General features: G+C 42.5%; 1 pseudogene; it reads right to left on the reverse strand.

The window, feature by feature from the left end:
- Positions 1–21104: 21104 nt before the first annotated feature.
- Positions 21105–25406, reverse strand: part of LOC123376337 — a 4631-nt pseudogene continuing 329 nt past the window's right edge.

Here is a 25406-nt window from a genome sequence, read left to right on the forward strand (position 1 = left end):
GTACATGAGCTACCTTCCTACCTACCTATTCTCTGATTGAAAAAGAAATACAGGTGATTGTTTTTGGTTGTGAGTGCTTACATGAATGTGTTCATGAGCAGAAACAGAAACAAACAATAAACCATTGCAAGCCATGTCACAGAAACATAGTGCAAACCACCATCCAGACTTTAGAAAATGATCATGAGATTTTAGTACTGGATGGGATTATGAAGTTGTCTGACAAGTCTCCACTGGTAATACACATCAGAACCAATAACATGGCATGATGTGGATCTATGCAGATTATAGAAGACTTTAGGGAACTTGGAAGTGAGTTAAAGAAGATTAAAGTCCTACTGATCTTCTCAGAGATCCCTCTGGCCCCAGAAGTGAAAATACTCAAAGTGAACTGTTGGCTGCATAACCTGCGTGAAGCTGAATGTTATGGTTTTGTGAAATACTGGGTCAGGTTCCAGTGGGAATGGGGGCTATACAAAAGTGGCCTGCATCTCACAGACTAATCTTCTTGGTGGGAGGCTAGCTAGAGTAGCCAGAAAGGTATTAAACTAACAACACAAAGGGAGGGTACTAAGGAGAAATATGGTACAAAATCAAACTGTGTCATGAATAACTTGAACCAATGTTACAAAGAATATAAAGAGATTTGTTCTTCAGTTGCTTATATACCCATGCTAAGAGTCTGGGTAACAAGGAGAATTGGAAATTCTCATTGATGGGAAGAAATTTGATATAATTAGCATTGCTGAACCTGGTGGGACAATTTGCATGACTGGAGTGTTGAAATCACTGATTATAACCTGTTTTGGAGGGACAGAGTGGTAAAAGAGGGATGGGGTTTGGCACTCTACATAAAAGACACCTTTGGTCAGGGACCTTGTATATACTTGTTTTAGAGTTATTGATAACTCTATAACCACAGAATCTCGAGTGCATAACAATCGATCTGCTGACTAACAAACCATTGGAGGTGGTACTGGTGGGGTTTCTGTTACGGACTACTGACTCAAAACTAGAGAACTCCTTAAGCACCTGTCTATAATGTGTGGAAAGAAAAATTACACTGTTATGGAAAACTTCAATTTGGGAAACACATGATGACCAGAAGTAAACATAATTAGAGTTTCTAACAATTTTAGATAATTGTCTAACACAAAAAGAATTGCACTCAACATGAAATAACGCTATCCTTTATATACTGAGTTCCAAAATAAAGATGTATTAAGAGACTGCAAGTTGGTGGTTGCCTCAGGACCAGTGTTCATGATCTGATTACATTCAAATTGGGAAAACTGGGGCTATCTTCTGTTTTCCCAATTTAATCAGATCATGAACACTGGTCCTGAGGCAACCATCAACTTGCAGTATATATATATTACTGGTTGGGGCTATCACCTACTTGGTGCTTCAAAAGGACTAATTTACCAAAGGAAAATTATGATGGAAACTGATTGATAGAAAATATTTAGACAGAAAAGTATGAGTGAAATTTGGGAGTTCTTGAAGAAGAGTTTATCAGATGGCCGAAAGCTACAATTTTACAATCAAGAAAGAGGATAACTTTGGCTAAAAGTTTCATCTTGATTCAGAGACAAAATGAATGAAGTAATTAAAAATAAAAAAGCAACATTTAATAAATGGGGAAAAGGGGAAATAGCAATCAATATGAATTAAAAATTATGAAGAGTGGAAAATTTATAATAATTTAAAAACATCAGGGGAAAATCTATGGCTGTCAGGGCTAAGGACAATATGGAGTTTAAGTATATCATCCCATAATATAGGCCCATTACTAGATGCAGATGGTAAAATTGTTAATAATGATGTAGAAAAGATGGAAGTGTTCAATAAACATGTTTTTTTGTATGTGCAAAGATGAAGGATGATATACTAATATCACCTGAGAATGATGAAGTACTTTCCAGTCTATCAGTAACTGAGGAGGACATTAGACAACATCTACTAAGAATAAATATGTTTAAATTAGCAGCCTGGATAATTTGCACCCATGTGTTCTTAAAGAGTTGACTAAGGAGATCTTTGGCCCATTTATGTTAATTTGTAATAAAACTTGAAATTCTGGGGAAATTCCAGAAGTCTGGAAAAATTTTAATGTTGTGCCAAAAGAACAAGAGTACTTGTGGCACCTTAGAGACAAACAAATTTATTTGAGCATAAGCGTTCATGGGCTACAGCCCACTTCATCAGATGCTTAGAATGGAACATATAGTAAGAAGATATATATATACATATAGAGAACATGAAAAGGTGGAAGTTGCCCTACCATGCACTTGATGAAATGGGCTGTAGCCCACAAAAGCTTATGCTCAAATAAATTTGTTAGTCTCTAAGGTGCCACAAGTACTCCTGTTCTTTTTGCGGATACAGACTAATACGGCTGCTACTCTGAAACCTGAATGTTGTGCCAGGGTGCAAAAAGGGAAAGCTGAGTGACCCAGATGAATATGGCCAGTTAGCCTGACATCAAGCCTGGGTTTATAAATAATAGGAATATAATCAATGCCAGTCAACATGGTTTTATGGAAAATAGGTCTTGCCAAACAAACCTGATTTCATTATTTGATGAAATTACAAGTTTGGTTGATAAAAGTAACTGTGCATATATAATATACTTAGAATCTTGTAAGGTGTTTGACATGCTACTGCATGATAGTCTGACTAAAAAATTAGAACTATGCAATATCAATAAAAAACACATTAAATGGATTAAGAGCTGGCTAACTGACAATCTCAAAAATAGTTGTCAATGGGGAATGATCATAGAATGGAGGTGATTCTAGTAGGATTCTGCAGGGATCGGTACTGGTCTGACACTATTCAACATTTTCATCAGTGACCTGAAAGTAAATATAAAATTACTGCTGATGAAATTTTCAGATGACACAAAGACTGGCAAAAAGTAAATAGTGATGATGACCAGGCGGTCATATGGAGTGATCTGGATCACTTGGTAAACTGGGCCTGTTAAAAAAAAAAAGAAGCATATTAATATAGGCAAATGCAAAGTTAGACATCCAGAAATAAGGATTGCACACCAGACCTACAGAATGGGGAAATCTATCCTGGAAAGCAGTGACTCTGAAAAGGATTTAGGGATCAGAGCGGACAAGCAATTCAACAAGAGCTCCCAATGCGATGCTGTGGAAAACCAAAGAGTAGTAAATAGGAGTAGGGAACTGAGAAGTGAGTAGGAGATCATTGGTGAGACAACTACTAGATACAATTCTGGTGTCTGGCAGGAGCGGCGCCAGGGTTTCTGGCGCCCTAGGCAGAATTCGGGGGGCGGCATTTTGTGCACTCCCCACGGGGTGCGCGGGAGCTTCCGGTTCCACTCCCATCGCGCCACCAAAGAAGGACCCTCTGCCGAAATGCCGCAAGCGACAGCAGCAGTCATTGAGGTGCTCGATTGCCTGCCGCTGTTTTCCGCGGCACGTTGGCAGAAGGTCCTTCTTCAGCGATGCGACGGGAGCGGAACTGGAAGCTCCTGTGAGCCCCGTGGGGAGCGCACAAAATGCCGCCCCCCAAATCCTGGCACCCTAGGCGACTGCCTAGGGTCGCCTAATGGAAGCGCCGGCCCTGGTGTCTGGTTTTAGAAAGGATGTTGAAAAACTGGAGATAGTACAGGAAAAAAGCCACAAAAATTATTTGAGGACTGGAGAAAATGCCTTAGAGTGAAAGACAAATAGCTCAATTCTGTTTAACTTTTCAATCTAATCTTTACAGGGAGAAAATTTGATGTACTATAGTGCTCTAATGTAGGAGAGATGGGCATAACACGAACCAGTGTCTGGAAGCTGAAGCCAGACAAATTCAAATTAGAAAAAAGCCTTTTAAAAAACAAATGAACAGTGAGGGTGATTAACCATTGATACAAACTACCAAGGCAAGTGGTGGATTCTCCATCTTCAGATCAAGACTGGGATGCCTATATGGAAGATATGCTTTAGCCAAAAACAATTTATTGGGTTCATTAAAGGGATAACTGGGTGAAATTGAATTGCCTGTGATGCACAGAAGGTCAGACTATTTGACCTAATGGTCACTTCTGGTTTTAAACACTATGAATTTATGAAGTACTTTTTAACTGTGAAATGAAAGCCTGGTAAGGAACTTCTTATATCAAACATGCTTTAAAGAGTGTCCATCAATATGAAAGCAAATAAGGCAATTATTTCCTTCCTATAAGAGAAGGAGTTTGAAGTAAATATGACTCAGAAATTACCTATTTCTGAAACAATATTTGACAAGCTAAAATGAGAACCACAAAGTGGCTGATTTTACAATAGCTTGAGAGTTATTTTAGATGAATGGCTAGTGGAAAAAATATTTACCAATCATATTTCATTTGTGACTATAGAGATGAAATTGCTGCATATGTGTGACCCATGAACCTCTCATTGATGACTGGCAAGGGGGTTACAAGAATGTCTTCATTCTGGTATGTACATGCTGGTTCACCATAGAATGTCATGTGAGATCTTAAAAGAAAGCTAGGATTACACTGATAGCTTATATTGTTGTGAAATGTATGGACAGATAGAATATCAGGGTTGGAAGGGACCTCAGGAGGTCATCTAGTCCGACCCCCTACTCAAAGCAGGACCAATCCCCAACTAAATCATCCCAGCCAGGGCTTTGTCAAGCCTGACCTTAAAAACCTCTCAGGAAGGAGCTTCCACCACCTCCCTAGGTAACCCATTCCAGGGCTTCACCACCCTCGTAGTGAAAAAGTTTTTCCTAATTTCCAACCTAAACCTCCCCCATTGCAACTTGAGACCATTACTCCTTGTTCTTGTCTGTTTATGTGGAAAGTGGACTCCCAAAGTTACACCCTAAAGCCATTTTTATATCCTACCTGTTTACAAGTAAAAGGTATTGTGTACGTTATTTGAAACTAAATTTAACCAATTAGGTTTTTACTTTTTTTTTTAATAACATGGTGTAACCCTTATCGCTTTATTCTGTACACATGCATTTTAGCTACCAAAGGGTATGACACCACTTTCTAGTTTTGTACTAGGGTAGAACAATTATTTGTTATGTCCTCTTCCTTTGGGACATTCCAGCACAGGCTTGTGAGAGTAACTTTCTTTTTGCTCCCATGGTAAAGCACTCATCTGTACCAATTTTGACAGCTTTTTTATTTGCTTAAGCCAACACTTGTATCAAAGGGGTAGCCGTGTTAGTCTGGATCTGTAAAAGCAGCAAAGAGTCCTGTGGCACCTTATAGATACTCTGTAAGGAGTTATGTATATATACTGAAAATATGTTCTTAGCTTTTGTATCACAGCAGAGGTGAAGAAACAGGTTTTCTGTCAGACAAAAGATGTTTGTTTGCCTGTATCTCTGTTGGTATGTAGATTGAGCATTGTAAGCTAACACAGTGGTGGCACATTTACTTATAAACTCAATAGAGTGATATGAAGTCAGCAAGGAAGAGCACCTAGCAGAGGGAAAAGAACCTTATCTTGAGATATTCTTCAAAGGTTTGCTGGACTATTTTTGGGGAATAGAGAAGGTACCTACTCACCCTGCACCTAGGAAGTAAATAGGCAGTGTGTTTACAGTCATGAAAATAGGATCTCAACCAGACGTGGATGAAAATGCTGCAGAAGATATTTGGGGGGTGAGATAAACTTTTTTAGACATGGTTAGCCTGTTAAGTTTAGTCTCTAGAAAGCATGTTATGATTTTGTTCTACATGTGACTCTTTTGCTTCCTTATCCTTACTCACTCTGTCTTGAATCTTTGATAATAAACATATTGTTGCTTTCATTATAAATGTATCCCAGTGCTGTTGTATTAAGCAAGGAACTGATCATGCAAGCCGGCAGACCTGGTATTTCTGAGTGCTCAGAGGAGAAGGGGCTGGATGTTACAGGGGGAATGCTTCTGTCACTATGCCTCAGTGGGTCACAGCTGAGGATGCCATATACAAGACAAACTGCTGAGAAATAGGGCAGACTCACCCCCAAATTTGTGGTTATTCTTCCATAAGATATACCAAACCAGTAACAAAAATAAACTTCTGTCTCCCCATACTGGCTAACAAGAAGTCAGACATGCAGTCTCCTTAGGTATCCCAGCCCTTGTTTCACCACCCAGACAATAGACTTCATGATGAGTGGTTATTTAAAACCAATTTAATCAACTAAAGGGTTCTTCTGATCCCAAAGGACCAGCCACATACCCAGGTCAATATATAACTCATATCTTACCCAATAATCACAATGTTGCCAATCCTTTAGTATCTAATCTCTAAAGGTTTATTTATAAGAGAAAAGAAAGAGGTGAGAGTTAAAATGGTCAAAGGAATCAAATACATGCAATCATTACAAAGTTCTTGAATCAGGTTTGTAGCAGTGATGGAATAAACTGCTGTTTTACAATGTCTCTGGTAACATCCAAAAGACTGGAAGGTCCTCAATCCATTGGTTGTAATGCTGTTCCAGTAGTCAAGAGATCAGATAAGAAAAGAGGCAAAATAGAGATGCTTCCCAGGCCTTTTATAGTTTCTGCCATGTGGTGGGTCAGCGCTCAATACAGTCAGTGGAAAAATACAGGCACAAGATGAAGTTATGGTCACATGATCTAGTCATATGCCCTTGCATGCTTTGATGAGTCATAGCAGGGTCCATTATCCATATTCTGGCTAAAATGTCCACAGGAAAGCCCATCAAGTGGGGATAAGCTTCTTCCATGGCCTGTTGTGTTCATCAAACGGCCATCAACTTGAATGGTCCATTCACAATGTGCTGCCCAGACTGGATGTAAACTAACTACCTTGTGGGTGTTACCATAGGAGCAAACACAGCTTGAAATACTGGTCAGTCAATATTCATAACTTCAGATACAAAATGATACATACATATGAATAGGATAATCATATTCAGCAAAGCATATATTTTCCATTGACATCTTACATGACATACTTTGTATAAGATTTGTTGCAATTATATAACAGTGCTAGCAACAATGATCTACGTGGTCATATTTTAATCATACAATGTCACAGCTTCAAAGGGACTTGGGGGCTGGGGTGCACTGATTGTTAACCTGCAAAGCAAAGTCAGGCCTGACAGTGCCCAGGGAGAGGGCATGTGTGGCTAGCAGACCACAAAAGAACCACTGAAATCACATGAGATTCCTGGTTGCTCTTTGCTTGAGGTTGACACATATCAATTTGAATTTCTTGGGAAATATTACCTCATATTCCTGGTGTAATGCTACCTGCAGTGACTCAGGAGCATGCAGACAGTTAGGAACCAGGGCACAAAGCCCAAATTGGTTGTGAGTTCTATACTTCACTCTCATCAACCAATTATCAAGTGGAAACTTCTCAGTCATTATAACTGCTTTACCATGCAGTCACAGACACCGTCTTTGGGTACTCCAATCTATCTTGCTACCCAGGTGAGCATAGCTTTGTGGTAGATGGTCCCTTACACCAAGAATCACAGCAGTCAGGTTACTCCCAGTCCCAAAGGACCAGTCACTCACCCCAGCTCAATTTCACCTTGGATCTCCTACCAAAGGCAATGCTTGTACCCAATCCTATAATAAACTATATAAAGATTTCTTAAATAGAAAAAGGAAATCAGAAATTTATTTACAAGGTTAAAGCGGGTAAACATAGATACATAAATGACTTACAATCTTAAGTTTCAAAAGGTAATAGAAGCTTCTATAATCAACAAGCTCTATATGTCCTTTCAGGCTAACCCAGGCTTAACAGCTGGGGATCTCTTGCTTATGCCTAAAAATCTTTACCCCCCTATGAAAGTCCAAGCATCAAAGAGAGACCAAGTTCCTTTTCATGGTGTTTTTTTTTAATCCTGCTCCTGCCGTATGCTTTGAGCTGTAAACTCAGCTGATGGGAGGAGTCCACTTTCATGACTCATCTTCATGGGGAGGAGAGCCCAACAACAAAAGTCTTTTGTCCTCTTGTTGGCAGCACCCAGGGAAATTCCAAGTTGCAACATCCCACAGTAGTCTGTCTGGTATCATTGACTCTTTTCTTCTGGGAAGGGCGTAACACTTTCTGTTGGAGATCAACCCTCACACTAATTAATGTCTCTTTCAAGTCTGGTGATTTAAAGAGTCACAGAGGCTCACAATACAACCACTCATATAATACCTTACAATATGGCACATAGACATTATAAGTGAAATTAGTGCATGCAGCAACTCACAAGTATTCAATAAAGTCTAAACACTAAGCGGGGGCGGCTCTAGGCATTTCGCCGCCCCAAGCACGCCACGGGGGAGCGCTCTGCAGGTTGCTGGTCCCGCGGCTCCGATGGACCTCCCACAGACATGCCTGTGGAGGGTCCGCTGGTTCCGCGGCTCTGGTGGACCTCCCGCAGGTGTGCCTGCGGATGCTCCACTGAAGCCGTGGGATCAGCGGACCCTCCGCAGGCATGTCTGTGGAAGGTCCACCGGAGCCGCCTGCCGCCCACCCGGCGACTGGCAGAGTGCCCCCCGCGGCATGCCGCCCCAAGCACGTGCTTGGCGTGCTGAGGCCTGGAGCCGCCCCTGACACTAAGCACATTCTTATGAGTCTAATACCTATTTTAACAATACTTAACACACAGGTGAAGCAGACTGATTCCAGCTAGGTATCTGTCAGTGGTAAGTTGAGACTTGGGGATCTTGGCATGAGCTGGCACCTGGTCTTCCAGCATCACACATGGACTTACTGTTCAAATGTATCTGAAATTAAGCTCTTTCACAGCAAACTGAGTAGCAATTGGAAATCACAGTTTGCATGCCATGGGATTCCAGGTGAATTAATAACCAATAAAGGCCCACGTTTCATTTCAGCAATCTCTTTGATATGTTATGAATCCAACTACTACGCACCAACCCTTATTAGGCACAGTCAAATGGGTTAGCAGAAAAGTCAGTACAAATAGCAAATAACTTGATTTTAATAAGTGCTGTCAGATTCAAGGTATCCATGTTTGAAACTGTTGGAATATCGCAACACACTACCGGAGTTTTACTGGAATCATAAGTCAGGAGACACATGGACAAGGATAAAAATCTTAATGCCAATATCTGTCTAGGTTATTGAGCCAATTAATCCAGAAGTAGTTACATAAAAGCTACATTGCAGGAAGCCTGAACAGAAGTACTACAACAAGAATCCCAAACAGTTACCTTTATTACAAGTGGGAGGGAATGTTAGATTCCAAACAGAAAGTGGTTGTTACCTGTAAATGTAAAAATATGGCAGCCGCACCAAGGCTATAGGCCATAATCATGTCCAGGAGATCATTCCAATAAGAGGACTAGAAGACATCTAACCAAGGAGGAGACTGACTCTGTTTCTTGAGGACAATCAGAATGCTACTGACATTGCCATGCACTGACAGAGGAAACACATGCCCATCCAATCATTGACAATGAAAAACACTAGGAGCAGCAAACAAGTGGTGGCGGTCCCACTTCCATAGCTGAACAAGCCACCACATAAAGAACTGTTTTGAGAACAAGGTGTGGCTGTGTGGTCAGGAAGCCATCAAAGTTCAGAGGTAGTAACTGCTGACAGGTTAGTTTGTGCTTGCTTTTATATTTGGGAATATATTTTATTTTCATTTGACTTTTTTTTTAAATAAAAGGAAATCTATAACAATAAACACTGGAATCAGAGGCTGCTGACCCCCCTACCCTGTGACAGGGCTATCAACTTCTCAGTCACGTGCCAGGAAATAGTTGAATCTCCTCCCAGTATTCCTTCCAGTTTTTCAGAGCACAGACAGCCACTTTCGTCATAGGGTAACTGGCAGTGACAACAGCAGTAGCATTCCCATATGCTATAGCTGAATCTTCCCTCGTGGACCCACTAGTGGAAGAGGCTGAAGAGGGCAAGAGGCAGGGAAGCTGTGATTGCTGTTGGAGCTACATAAGAGTTCCGGCTGCTGGCAACAACTGGAGTAGAGGACATATGTAGGCTTAATGTCAACAGCAGAGACAATCTGGGCAGCCTGATTGGAAGAGGTTCATTACTCACCATGAAGCGGTGGGTGCAGAGCAAGTGTGGGTAGTTTGCATAGCTTAAAAAAAGCTTCATGGTAGATGGGAGGCTGAGGGAAAAATGAGCCAGTCTCTTTTAGGTCTCCCTATTTTAAATTCTTTCTACTCTGAAAAGTGACTGTATGAAAATGACATGATGAGGCTCCTTGTTTCATTATATCATTAATTTCCATATGAAATATATTTGGTTTACAAATAGGTCTCTGGGAGTTTAACCATGTTCCCTGAAAACTTAACCCATGATCTGAAAGTTAAGCTATTCTGCTATTCACAGAATCATCAGTAATAAAGATGTTGTAGGCAAAATTCTACCCTCAGTTATACCTGTTCAACCCCCACCTTCAACTTATCTATCTGATTTCTAATTCACTTATCACTTTTAGACCCAAGTGCTAATATATTGTCTTCAATGGGATTGTGACTGAGGGCACAATTTGCCTCTGTCTGCACTCCCACCAGGCAGCCTGACTAGTAAGGTAGGCCTCTCACTGTGGGAGGAAGAGGTGGCTGGGTTAGCTACACAAAACTCTAATAATTGGAACATCGCAGTTCTGGTCAGGCACATGCCAAAAAAATCCCAGTTCATTCTGCCATAGCTGCATGAGCTTGCAGGGCTAACGTGAAAAGTAGGAAACACCTATTCGTATTGCAGTAAGTGAATACAACTCTGTATGCACACAGGGATCAGCTTTTCTGAGTAGAACTGCTGTTCAAACCTGCTGCTCTGTAACGAGCAGGAATCAGACACCTTCACCTTTGCAGAATGTAAGTCTGTCATTGCCCAACTGGAAGGGAGCTTTTGCTGTTCACACTCCCAGCAGGCTGCCCTACCAGTATGTTAGGCCACTGGGCTAGGGGAGGAAGGGGTGGCCAGGATAGCTGCACAACACTCTAATCATTATTTATTTATTTATTACCTTAAGTGTGTCTGGCTCAGGGGTGCTGGAACAATTTGTATACTGTGCTGTGAGCCATTGAACCAAACTGTAAACCCTTTATATAATGGAAACCATTTCAAGCCGGCGGTACAGCAGCACCTCGGCACCTCTAGTTCCAGCACCTATGGTCTGGCTTTCTGCAGGCAGGTGGCCCACTTCAGATACGTGTCAGTAACTTTCAAACAGCTTTTCAAGTGATTCCTTTGACCCTTCATAAATACTAAGGTAAAAGCAAGCTGGTGCTCGTAAGAGACAGGGCACGCTTGTGAAGGCTGGGACTCAGAAACACTGGGAGCAGTGCCTGGCTCTTCCACCGCTTTCCTGTCTCATTATGCGCAAGTCACCTAGTCTCTGTGTCTCAGCCACTCTTCTATAAAATGGTAATATTTCTTTTCTGCCCCTCTTCATCTAGTCTGCTTGGATTGTAAACTCTTTGGGGCAGGGGCAGTCTTTTCCGCTGTGTACAGGTAGCACTGAGCACAGTGGGAGGCCGACCGGTTGCAATGTCTAGCTGCTATTGGAACACAAACAATTACAAACAAAAAAGAATTTGTACATTAGAACCTCAGTGCTTTAGTCTTTTGCTTACAGTTATAGACCTCAACAAGCACTACTGATTTCAGTGCTAAGGAATTGTAATGAGTGATGTTATTGTCTTCCTGCTTTGATGATTTGAGGTCATGATCTTAAGTTATATTAACACATATTGGGCTAAATTCATCACTGGTGTAAATCCATTGCTTTTAGTAAAGATCCAGTGGCTCTGCACTACTGTTATGCTTTGCTGTAGCATGACATTTTGACCCAAATAATACGCTGTCTTTCTGATAGTGAGGTTTCAATGCCAAAACCGAATGAAGTTATAAGGGAGCATGTGCTCTCCTTGCTCTTGTACCTTGTGAACAAATGCTAATGGACTGCACCCATTGCTCGGAGCTGAGGACAAGTTTCCCAAGGCCCTGGGCCACTTTGGTTTATATACACACTGAAATGTGTAGTTCACTGAGTTGGGAATTTGCTGATTGCATGATTTGGGTACAGACAAACAGAAAAGGCACCTCAATTAATTGGGTAAGTCACTTGCCAGTGCAGCACAGATATAATTTCTGTTCTTTGGCCTGGAAGGATATCTTTTAAAGGACATAAGAACGTTCAGTGAGGTGGGTCTTATTGCTCTAGAATTGTCTAATAACTGAGTTTTTCAAGCAGCCCTCCATATTTCTTTCTAGCTGAATGTTTAGTAACAACCTTACATGAAACAGAATCTCTTATTTTTGGTCCACATTTTATTTCCTATCAGGTCACTGGACGGTGAGTTTGAATCATGTGACTCAATATCACCACATTAGTAGTAACTTGTTTCCTTGAAATTCATAGAACTGTGTAAATTAGAATAATGCTGTGCCATTCCCAAGACTGGTCCATAGATGGTAGATGTGCCACACTACATGTTACTGGTACAGATCTAGTATCAGTACTTGCTTTATCCACTTGTAATTCATCTTGGGTCTGAACTTGCAGTCCCTGTGCAGGCAAAACTCCTCATGGGAGGCCTTTCCCTTCTTGGGTGAAACCAATCAAGCTACAAAGCTTTTGAATGTTATAAAAGTGTAACACAGTGAAATCAAACGGATAAAGCTGCTGATTTAACAAAGACTGGGTGCCACTTCTCTAAAAGGAGAAGATTAATATATTCACCTTTATGTAAATCTAGCCCATTAATGAAAGGAAATTGGTTCAAAAACACCCTTAGTAGCGCTTTCTGTCTGTGACATCTCACCGATGTTCACATTACAAGATACCCCCGCCACACATTCAATGTCTGCATCTTTACCTTTTTTTAAAGAAGTATTCCTAATGTAACATCAAATGGCTTTGGGGGCAGTCAATAAGAACGGGGTAAAATTAATATTCATTACTGTTGAAATAGTGAATTCAAAGAAGAATTAAAACAATTCAACTTACAATAATTGATCTTTGCCTTTTCTCGCTAAAGTTCAGTGGCTACGTAGAAGTATATAGGCGAATGTGTGTACTTGTTTATATAGCTCCAGAAACATAATTGAGCACCAGCTACATTCCTGATAGATTTTTTACATTCAAATCGCTATTGAGGGATCAAAATCTGTTTCCGTTTGTCAGCTTTAATTTCCTATTAAGCAAAAATCTTGTTTCTCTTTAGCTGTCAGATGTAAGTCTTGAAAGACTTTAGGGCTACCCAGAAAAAAAATGCGGCCAGCTGATCTTAAAGTGGCAGCTTTTCCTTATTAGAGTATCAGTCCCATTTTTAGCTAAAACACACACACCTCTGGGGATCTTCCAAAGAAAGCTCAGCAAGAAGTTTTTAGAAGGACTGTTGTTCTCTGGAACATATTTTACACGTTTGATAGAGAGAAGCGATCGATGTCTCTTTCGACTGAACATTTTTTTCTGTTCGGAATAAATTGGTGTTTTTCCAGGGTCCCGGTAAATTCAGACAATTGTAATGTTGTCTGTACAATACCTGTAATTTAAATAAGGTGTTTTATCCAGTATATTTAATCTCCTGTCAACATCATTTAGCCTCTAAAATTATTCCTAACAAACAGTCTTTATTAGCCAGTTTGGAAAGAACATGTGGTATTGTTTAAAATATAATGCAGCTTCCATTTTGATTAAGAATCATCCGCAACTCAATCTGAAATAAGCCGGGGTTAAATCGCACGTCTGGTGTAAATGCTGAAATAGCTACAGTTCTACATTTGCCCCAAGGTCCATAGGTGCAAACCCTGCTCCACGGAGGTCTATAAACAGTAGGCTTAGCATGCAAAGCTTCCACCGCCGCGATTTAATTGTTCGCTCCCGTTTAAGTGCAGTATTAATGCTGCATGTTACGATTCACTTATTTATTTTTACCTTGCCAGTGTGCAGAATATGCCAGTAGAAACGCTCACTGTCCCAGCTCCAGGTCCGCCTGTCCCCGAGGACACCAATTAAAGGCACTAATTGGACAGCAATACATCAAAGTCCGCTCCTGAGATTGGTTCCTTGGAGCTTCAGGAATCCTTTGGTTTAGGCTTTTGTTTTATATATAAATATTGCACAACATTTCCATGTAAAACAGGCGCCTGAAACGTGAAGGCGGCTCTGCTAGTCTGGATCCTGTTATGGTATTTTCTTCACAATAATCTCATTCACTGGCCAAGCGTAGAAGACAAATCTATATTTATAGTCGAGATCTGTCCAGTGTAATGAAATGTTTAGCTCCAGTTACAGTTAGATCAAAACAATACCCGAAAGACAGAAAGTGACCACCTCTCCGCACTTCTTAAATCATGTGTACAACGATTTTTACCAATGTAAAACTTTGAATAATTCTAGTGACAGCAAAAACATTGACACATTCTTGGTTTCCTCGCAGAACTGTGATTTGGAACTGTTTCCTCCCGGCATATAAAAATACCCCTTGCACAGGCAAAACCTACAAACTGCTTTGAATGAGTAATATTCATCTGTGAAGTAAACGTTCCCACTTGGAAGATTTCAGATAGAGGTGACCAGACTTGTGGGACAGAAGTTTTGTAAATCGGTCACGAAATAGAAACAAATTAAAAAATATTTCCTTAATATAACCAATGCGATAACTGCTATGCTACATATATTCAGTGACTCTGACTTCACAGTGGTGAGGTATAAGTGGCATTATGTTTATGTGTATGGATAGTGTACATAGGGCAATGGGTGCTGTACACAAAAGTAAGAAGACCAGTCCCTGTCTCGTAAGAGCTCACAGTCTAATCAGGCATTTCCTTCAGGCTTTTTGACAATGCCCCCACACTGAGCCACACCTGGGAAGCAGGTACTTGTTCACTTTTCACCTTTAAGCATCGGAGTAAAACAAAACTAGCGCTTAGAACACAGGAAAGCGCTCAGTGAAGCTTCCCATAGTACATATTTACCAGATGTTAGCTAGTCTCAGTTATTGCGGGGGGGGGGCGGGGGCGATATTGCACTGGAACCCAGGAGCAAAAACCAATCCAGTGAAGTTACCTTCTCCCCTCCTTTCCCTCCCCACCCTTCAAAATACAGGAGTTCTCTTGATTATCTAGATGTTCGGGTTAACTTTCGAACACGTTTAATTAACCCATAGCTTACTGCGACCTAAGGGTTTTCCAGCTCCAGCAGGCCAGAGTCAGAAAGAAGAGGCAATTGTTTAGACGAGCAACATAATATTCTTTTAGAGGGGGCCACTGATACATACCAGCTGAGGGGAGCAATTGGAAATATCTTTTATTTCTCCAGTGTGGCTCATCTTTCCACATGATGGAACAAATAAGCTACTTTGCTGCTTCTCTGCAAAGTTCGGCGGGTCCCCTTCAAAAACGTTCAAGGTGCATGACATAGTCGCCTGAACCCGCCCCCCTTTGGACATCCCTGTCTTCCAGTACATATTGCCACTGCTGTGCAAAAAGAGACACAATGATGCTCTGATCTTGATTAAAGGGTTAACCGTCGTGCGGTGAGTAAGGGTGTAGGTACTGGTTAGGCGTTGTATTTGTTTATTTATTTATTTATTTTTGACATTGCTGTCATGAAAAAAGCACAGCTGGTCCCATGTCCAGGACAAACCTGCATTCTGGAAATCCGTGTAATCTGTAAATAAGCAATAGTTTCCATTGATCATTATTTCAATAAAGAACGTAACAGCTGATAGGATCCATACTCGACTTTGCCAATTGCCTCTTTTAAATGATAACTGCAGCTTCGTTCTCTTTAAATCAAGAGGCTGCCTTTCTCATACAGAGGAGGATATACAGCAAAGCATTTGATCATTTACTGCCCAGGAAGGCATTTGTTTTTCATTTTGCAAACGCTTCCCTATAAGTAATTGTTCTTGTTAACGGTTGTATTCCTTTCCCTAGTCTTCACTGCGCTATAAATAATCTCGATGAAGATGCAAGGATATGACTTTCACAAGATTGGACAATTGATTAAATCTGTGACCTGCAATTGCGAATAATCTTGGAAGGCTATTTAAACAGATGAAGGCCTAAATTGTCTTGCTTGTATCTGAATTAATTTCTCATTCATCATCATTATGGAGTGATTGGTCTATTCAGGCTCTTCAGCCTGCTGGAACGAAGCTGGATTTAAATGACACAATTTAAATGCTCTCCAGCTTTAACGAGGCCAATTGAGCAGCTGCAATAAATACAAATATTTTTCTAAACAGCCTTGTTTTAAATAATTACTTAATGCTTTCATGTTATTTTTTAAGGGGTAATCTCTGTCTCTGACATCACAAATTCTTCTTGACTGAGATAGCAGTTGTGCAAACTATTTGGTGTACTTGTTTTGTGGATCCAAATATACGTCTGAGGTTTGGTTTATTTAACACTTATCTTGTAAAAGTTTAGTGTAACTATTCTACGTGTGTGTAAGTTCAGCTATGGAACAGTCATGCAGTTGAATTTGTTTTAAGGGGTTAAATAGACACAACGTGTCTGGAGCTAATCCGAGATATTTTCTAGTAAACAAGCCTATTGAATCAGATGGCACATGTTCGTATTTAAGATTGGCTTGGCTGTTTAAAGATCCTGAAATGGCCATCATCTAATCTCTCATCTGTCATTTAAAAAAAACCACCCAGATAAAAGCGATTTATTCTTGTATATATCTTACGTAATAGTGTTGTATTTTGCTGTATCTGAAGGGTTTTTCTATACGTTTTTTTAACGGTCTAGTTAAAGAATTTATCATCTCCATCCATTTACTATGTATATTTGCTACGGCTGCATATATCTAATTTAATTCTTGAGAGTGAATGACAATGCATTTTGTTTGAAAATGAACTAGCCAAAAGGCTGAGTTATGTTGACAATACGTGAATTACTTGGGAAGGGGGAGAAATGGAGAGGGGAAATTTCCCTCTACATGCGGTAATAACTGATACCTTAAGAGCATATTAAGCCATTTTGGAAAAGAGAATCCAATTCATATTGACATAATTTTAACTCTATTATGACACTATTGTGACTGGCATGATATTGGGTCTCGGCTTGACATATGGTGGCGGGTGTTTCCAGTGGCTAAACTCCGCAGTGAAATAATGCAACCAGCGGAGCAGGAGAATAATTGAAAACAAAAGAATCCTTCAGATATACAAACACAAGGAAAGAGCTAATGGGCCCACGTGTCTTTCTGCAGGTGCTGGAAAGGGAGCTAACCATCTAGCAGAAAGCATGAAATATGAAGAGACTATTTCTTAATGATCTAAACACTGGAGCCGGGAATACTGCTGGGGAAAGCAGATCCGATCCAGTTTAATCATGTAACCTTAATAAAAACGTATAGCCTTAGCCGGGAAGGTAAGAGCCAGTTTCGATGTTATCTGGCTAATGGTGCAGAGGGTGACACATAAAGCAAAACAAAGATGGCCAGAGTGCAGATGAAAAGGGCTGAGTGAGTTGATAGTAACGGAGCAATTTAATGCACGAGTTACAAAACTGCTCGCTGGGATCATTTAGCCTTAACCCGCTCTCTAGAGTTCATCTTCTTTTATTCAGTTGTTTAAAATGAGCATTATTCCAAACATATGCAATGCAATCAGTTTGGTCACACTTACAAGAACACGCTTTAATAAGGCAATCAATCAAACCCTAACAACCCGGGGACTGCCTGTTGGAGCTGAATTTGGCTGGATGGAAACTGGAACCTTCTGTGTGGCACATGAGGTACCCGACGACAACCCTAGCTTGCTACTGACAAGTGGGACGATGCACACACCGTTTGCTGCAGCTTTTTCCCATGCAGAATATGCAAAACACGGGTTTTCAAAGGTTCAGAACGATCTCTCCTGGGTAAGCTGTTAACAGGAGGGCAGCATTATTTGTCTGGCTAGACCTTCGCAGGCCAGGTACCTGGTCTGTTACCCATTTCCCCTGGTCTTTTCTCAGCATACCCAGAAAACCTTACCTCGGATAGAGGCCTGATCTAAAGCCCATTTCAATCAATGGGTAAACTCCGTTTGATTGAAATAGGCCCGTAGTGGAGCTATATACTTTGTCTTCAATGACTTCTCCTCTTTCCCCTTTTCCGCCCCCCTCGGTTTTTAGAAGCTGTTCCCAAACTGCCGTCGGGATTGGCTTTAGAACGTGTTTAAAAGAAATCACCCAACATAGCAAAAGGAAAATTTCATTATGAAGTAATGAGTAATTCCCCCAGCAAGATGGTATTGTTATGTCTTCAACTTCAATTTCGAAGCAGAAGTGGCTCAATTACCTAGCAAATACAGTCAATTAAAGGCTGCTGATTGGACACGAGGACGGATCATTGATCTTGTACTTTCCAATATCGCTCCAGACACCTCATTTTCCCTCCCTATTAACTGAAAATACGCCTGGTATTACCGCGACCCGCAGCCTATTTACCTGTCGCAGGCAATCTCTGCCCTATGACCGAGCAACAGAGAGATTCACAATCATCTTTGCAGTAGGATCCTCCAAGAAATCCCACTGGGAAGACAATAACTCCCTGCGTGAGAGCTGTAGAGTGACTTATGGCTTAGACTTGTGTGTGTGTGAGAGAGAGCCCATTTCATGTAAATTGCTGGGGAAGAAATGCACAGCCCCGCAATGCCCCATCCCGGGCTCCCGGACTTATACCTATCCACCGCTTCACATACACATGGGATTGGCTAAATAAGTGCAGAGATGTGGTGTGTGGTGTGTGTGTATATATATAAAGACAGAGAGAGAGATATCATATTAATACGGCTGTGTTCCCAAGAGGAGCCAATATGCCCGAATGAACGCCACAGCCTGCTTCCATCCTGGGGCATGCGAGATTACAACGAAATCCTTGTGCAAGCGAATATCCCATTGAAGTCAATGAATGATTTGCCACCAGGAAGTCTGAAGGATCCTAGCTAGCTGTGGGCAGTTGAAAGAGGTCCTCTTCAGTGTTCGGTCCCTTTATCCCATCTGCCCAAAGTTCATATATTCTGGTTGCTATACTGTGCTGTTATTCATTCGTTCATATTTCACTGCACTGATTCTTTTAGTGAATGAGATGCATGTTAAGAGAGGCAGGTAAATCAGCCCCCGCCCCAAACTTTTAAATCTTAATGCCTAGATTTGATTTGGGGCTTTTAGTACACTTCTTTGCCACTATCTGACATCGCAATCGTCCTATTATTCATAGAAGGAAATACCATTCTAATAATACTTTGGCGTACATGAAAGGCCCATCAGTTTTAATAAAGGAAGGAGATTTCTGCTTTAAAATTGATGGAAGGGGTTGGTCCTTATTGATGAACGTGGAGAATCCCTCCCCCCTTTGGATCAGTTTTTCGGATAAGCAGGTTTTATTAAAATGAGAAATAGTTTGAGAGGTATTTGTATCTTTCTTCCTCTTGAGCAGTCACGACAGAAATATGTCATTCGCCCCATTGTCCCGCGGACAAAAAGTTAAATGTGACAATAAAGTATACAGAAGTTCCTCAGCAATTTAACACACAGTAGATAACAGAGGTGTCAAAATGTCTTTGTTTCAGTGCACCATTTATATTCCTGACTGTTGAAGTGTAACTATAAGGAACTGCAAGAAAAATAAACGGTAGTAAGCAGTAATCTTAAGGGTTTTTTTTTAAACAAACACAATAAAAATATTTGTGATACAGGATTAAAATTTGTCTAGCTCTTTATTGCGACATGGTAACATATGGTAACAGTGAATTCTTTGGGCTATTTAAAAAGAGAATTCGTTACACAATTTCTGTCTTGAAAGAAACTATTAGCCCAGTCCAATATTTGTGTTTTTAGAATTTCAGGCTGACAGCTGCACCCCACTCAGACAAAAATCCAAGCAAAACCACGAATACTATCTTCCACTGTAACATACAAGAAGCAGAGGGAAGAAGAAATAAATTAATCTCAAGGAGGAGGAAAGACTTTACACACAAATGGTGTGAAAGTCACATACAAATGCAGAGGTTGGGGAAGGAGAGGGGACGAGGGGAAACTAACAAAAAAAGACAGCACTCGAATCTAAAACTCAAATGCAGCAAAGGAATAGAAAAGGAATAAGCCAATGGGAGACCTGAAGGTGAAATACAAAGGAAGGAAAATCGCCTTTGCTCTAATTTGCAGACTAGTGATTGTCTGAAGGAGTTCAGCTCCCTGTCACCTAATCTCTTCCCTTGGCGGCTTGTTAACGTTTGGCACAGGGTCTCTGTTCAGAGAATATTATACATTCGACATTCAAAAAGCCTCCTTACATATACATCACTTGCTAATTTCGTCAGCTTGTGCACATTTCAGCAACTGATAATAGGACATTGTTAGTTAAAGGACAAATAGCTCTGACCCACAAACTGACAGGATCTTTTTTTTTTCTGCCAGTTTCAGTCTGTCTCTTAAAAATAAAAGTTGGGAGGAAGGAGGAGACGAAATATTGGATTTCTGCTAAAAAACGATGGGTTTATATTACTGAGACAGGGAGAGAGGTAAAGAATGCAATTAAAACTGGAAAGTAATATACAGTATGTCCACTGTTCTTTATGGCAAAAACATTTTTCTTGTTTCTAGAAATAACTGGATAATACTGTTGAGTTGCTATCTAGAAACCCTTTTAGTTAGTTGTTGAACAATCTGGTAAAGCATAAATCTTTACTTTGTATTATGCACACAAGACATTTTATTATCAGCAATTTTTCTTTCAAGTATTTCAGATTATACTTTTCAGTCATGTATAATTGGGCATAAATATTTTGCTGTGGTTTGGAGAAGTTCTGCCCCTCGATAGGTTATCTGGCCATAGAAAATAAAGTCCTAGCTCATTTCTATGGTATATTGTAGAAAGTAGTGTATATCAGTTTTTGCCTTCATAGTGCAGAAGCCTAAATTCCTCCTTATGCGCATACATCACTAGTGGTTTTTCCCCCCCTTCTTCTTTCCTGTTTTATCTTGGAATGTAAATCCTTCAAAGACTGAGCTATTTTAGTCTTTTTTCCCCCATAGGTGTCCACTTATGGGAGAGAACACGATTAAATAAACGTTGGATGTAAGTACTTTAACCGTATGTGAGCCCATGAAAGGGGCATATTATTTATAAACCTGAGATGAAGCTTTATCTTGTTAAAGGTACTTCTTCCCGCTGGTCCATGGATACTGAGGTTGCTTTGCTCAGCACCGAGGGTGTGAAAGTGAGAAAAGAGTCAGTCCTGGTTGTGGCTGAACAGGTAAAGTCTGATCCTGAAGGTCTCTGTGCCAGTCCATTGGACTGGCTGCTATGGCAAGCCAAGCGATGAGCAAGGGCTGCCTCCAGCACTACAGAGTCCATGAGTTGGGGCAGGGTAAAAGAGAAGGATGTCCTGAATGCACAGAGCAGTTTCTGGTCTAGGGTAAGGATGAGAGAGGACCCTAAAGGTGTCCAGTGGTCTCAGAGGGGTTACTGAAAGGGGTGGCAGCAGAGGCCGAGGTGGCTCCAATGCCCATGTGGGAGTAGTAAGGAAGGGGCAGGTGAGATGGGAAGGGGTAGGGAAGATTGCCAGTTGCCGCTGCATGACTCATCATGTACGTGTAAAAAGCAGGATCTGCTGGGTGAGGCCAGGTCATGGCCAAACGCTGCCTCTTGTCCTTCATCCTGCGGTTCTGGAACCAGACCTGGGAGACACAGAGGAGAGAGAGAAGGCTCTTAAAACCTGCACCAGGGTCGGGCAGACAGACAGGCCATGCCAGAAGATGTATTTTGGACACAACTGTTAGCTCCGTCTGTCCTCGCTTCAGACTGCGAGGCACACACACCAAAGTCCTGAATGGTACATTCATTTTCCACAGTGAAAATATTGTGTGCGAAGGTTGGTTTGCTGGCGAACGAGCGCTAACCCACTATTTTAACTATATAGGTTGAACTGGCAAAATAAAAATATATCGTTCATATAATGTGCTGTCATAGAGTCAAAACTACAATTTGTCCCACGTAAAAGTTGCTATAAATCTAGAGGGAGATCCCAAGTGGTGGCCTTTTTGTAGGCACTTTTTTCTTTCTTAGTTCAGAATTGCTCTCCTACTGTACTTGCTGTATATTTACACACACTCCGAACAAGTGTACCTACTGCCTAGAAGCACTGCATCCTTCGCAGCATCTTGTGAACTCCACCTGGGGCATTTGCTGTTCAGTTTGTGTTTTATTTCAAAAGGTTGAAACGTTTCTGTTAAATGCTTATTATTTAACATTTCCCAGAGTTTAAAGGTAACGAATTCTTAAAATCAGGTGAAAGGAAGATTAAAAACACTTAGAGGCTGGGCTGTCAGAGGCCTCGCTCGTACTGGTGGCTGGTAACGTTTATTAAAAGCTACCTATCGCTGCTTTTGTGCAGAAAGTAGCAGGGCGCAGCCGGGAAATGTTTGTTCTGAAAGCGCTTCCCAGCGTTTTGCAAGGAAGCCTGGCCGTTGTAGATTTACATCGTGCTAATTGAAAAACATGTCCAAGCGGTGTGTACCTTGAATGGTGGTTTCTGGCAGATTTAAAGCAGCTGCCAGTTCACATCTTCTGGGCCTGGACACGTAATTCTCCCGGTAGAATTCCTTCTCCAGCCGGGCTATCTGCTCGCGGGTGAAGGCGGTGCGGTAGCGGCGCATCTGATCGCTGGCGTTGCAGGCCAGTGAACCCTGGGAGCCGCCGCTGCCTCCGTTGCCCTTGGGGGGCTCCCCCCCGCTGCTGGGGCTGCCACCGGCCAAAGCCTCCGAGCACTGCCCTGCACAGTGGAGGAGCCGAGAGCAGAGACACACGCGTGATACACAGACCGGGGGATCGCCCCCGCCCGCCTCCCCATCGATCCCCTGCTCCCGCTGCTGTCCCCCCCTTCCTCCTCCCTCCAACACAGGACAGTATCCGCAGCATCCTCTGTTCACAGGCGCAGCCCTGCGGACGCTCAGGGCACTGACCCCCAGCTGCCGGGGCACACAGAGCGTAGGGAGTGGGGGCATTTCCTTGGTGTTTACTTTCTGGAAGTAAGGGAGTGTGATCTCCCCAGTCCCCTCCTCGGATCCTACCAGGGGCTCCTACTGGTTGCGACGCTCCCTTTCCGCATTGTGTGTGGTAGGAGCTGAGCTCCTCAGCACCCAGTTTAAATATCAGGCTATGCCCCCCCCTCCAGTTGCGTGTTTTCTTTTTGTGGTGTGTGCGTGGTCCGTTTTCCCACCCCAGTCTTCTGCACCATGCAGTGCAATAGCCATAGCCAGCATCCCCAGCAGCAAACCAATGACAAATGGCCTGGACAGAGACATGGCAGCAGGCAGAGAGCTCCTTCCTTACCAGAGGTGAGGATGGAGATTTGGGGGATTCTTCCCTCAGAGTCAATATCCCCGCATGTTAAGTTTAAATAAAGCTCCTGGGCAAATTCGAGAGGAAATGACCTTGTTCTGTGCCCAGTCTCCCAACTTCTAGGGACAGAAAAGGAGCTGATTTGTTTTTCGAGTGGGGTGGAAGGAGGGGTGAGAGGGTGGGGTGACAGAAGAAAAAGGCCCGGACGCTGCGTTTGCTTTCAAATGCAGCCAGTTCTCATTGTGCCTGAGACCAAAGGCAATTAAATCATTGGGACCATTTCCGAGCTGGCGCCACCGAGACATGGAAGTGACAAGGTAATTTGGACCTTTAACCAACGTGCAAACAGGCACCTACTGCTGCAGCTTTGGCAGCCAGGAGTCTGCAGCGATTTTACGGTCTTTATGGCTGCTTCCGTGCTCATCCAAACACATTTCACCCTGCTCTCTGCCCGCACTTACACAAACCGTTTGATCTTGCAAAGCCTAGGGAAGGTTGCTCTCAACCCTTGAAAAACGCACACAAAACGGGGGGAGGGGAGGGAGGTTCCTAGTGCATGCACTATGGAGGAAAAGGCTCGCAGACGGGGTGTGAATTAGAATACAGTCTTGCTGCAGGAAAACTTGCAAAGGCAAGATATGAGGACGCGATTTAAATGAGGACGCGATTTCACCCACTCTGTTCAGTCATCAGGACTCTTCAGAGCCATATGCGCCTCCGGGTGTGTAACAGCCACATCTGCAAACTCCCCCCCCCCCCCCCCCCAGGTTTCATGCAGTACAAATGCATAAAAAGGAAACGAAGTCGGGTACAAAACAACCCTATTCCTGGCCGGCCGGGCACTAAAACAAACGGAAGCCTGACAGAGATTTCATCACGCTCAAGGACACTAGTTACCCAGCTTGGCCGGCGCCCGAGCCCGGGGAAGGGAAGGGGGAGCAATGGGAAGTGGTGGGTACCTTTGCTGGGCTGGTACTCGGCGTTTCCCGTGGCGCAGTCCGGGGGTGCAGCTCACCTCGATTTCCTCATAGAAATCCGACTCAGGTGTCCGAGCTGCGCTCTTTAGCACCTCTTGCCTAGAGAGGGGCAATCCGCGGGCGAGCGTTGCCTGTCCTGGCCAGAAGAGCAGAGCTGCTGCCGCCGCCGCCGCCGAGCGACTCTCCGGGACCGTCCCTGTCCCTGGCAGCACTTCCACCTCCTCCTCTCCTCCTCCCCTTTCCCGGGAGGACAAGGGGCCAGACCACTGGGGCTCAGGCAACTCCGATGGATCATCTTGTCCTGTGGTTCTTGGACAGGGCTTTTCCCAACTGCTTCTGACAAATTAGATACTCTCTTTGGCCAGCCATAGTGCCAAGTTGACCTCCTTCCAGAAACATCAACATATCCTTTCCTGGTTTCCATTGTGGTTTTTCTTACCAAAAAAATCCAAGTAGCCCCCCCCTCACCGCCTCTCCCCGCGCCTTCCCGCCCCAATCCTTGTGCAACGCACAGAACCAGTGCAGAGGAACCCGCGGTGAGATAGGGTGACCTTGTGATGCGAACGCTACAACTGTGCAGTGCCGGCCTCTGGGAGGGATCACCATTGCCTTACTTCCTTTCTAAGCTGTCATCCTTAATGGTGCAATCGTCATTACAGTACCACCGGTGACGCCCACACAATTGATTGCGCCGGGTGGAAAAATAGAAACGTCTGCCACGGCAGAGATGAAAGGAAGAGCCGGAGCTAATGGCTAGCGGTGATAGCACCAGGTGGAAAGGGCTTGGGATGCGGAGTGAAGTGTGAAAAAGAAGACTGCATATGGAATTCAACTGCAAAGAGACTGTAACATGCGGAAAGACATCCTCAGGGGTGAAGCCTTGATAAATAAGTAACCTTTTGATTTTTCCTTTTTTTTTTTGAAGCAGAAACCGTTGATCTAAAACGCACCAGAAGATCCGAGAGCTGCATTGTAGAAGTGTGAAGGATACAATACTCAAGCCTCTTCCATCGACGCATTGTGTAGTGCTTTCAGCCATCTTCTTCCTATCACCGCACAAATGAGGTCTTACAAGAATCTATTGCAAATACTCGATTATAAGGAAACGTTTTATTAATATTTCAGT

The sequence above is a fragment of the Mauremys mutica genome, chromosome 8 (genome assembly GCF_020497125.1).
Source record: "Mauremys mutica isolate MM-2020 ecotype Southern chromosome 8, ASM2049712v1, whole genome shotgun sequence".
Lineage (NCBI taxonomy): Eukaryota > Metazoa > Chordata > Testudines > Geoemydidae > Mauremys > Mauremys mutica.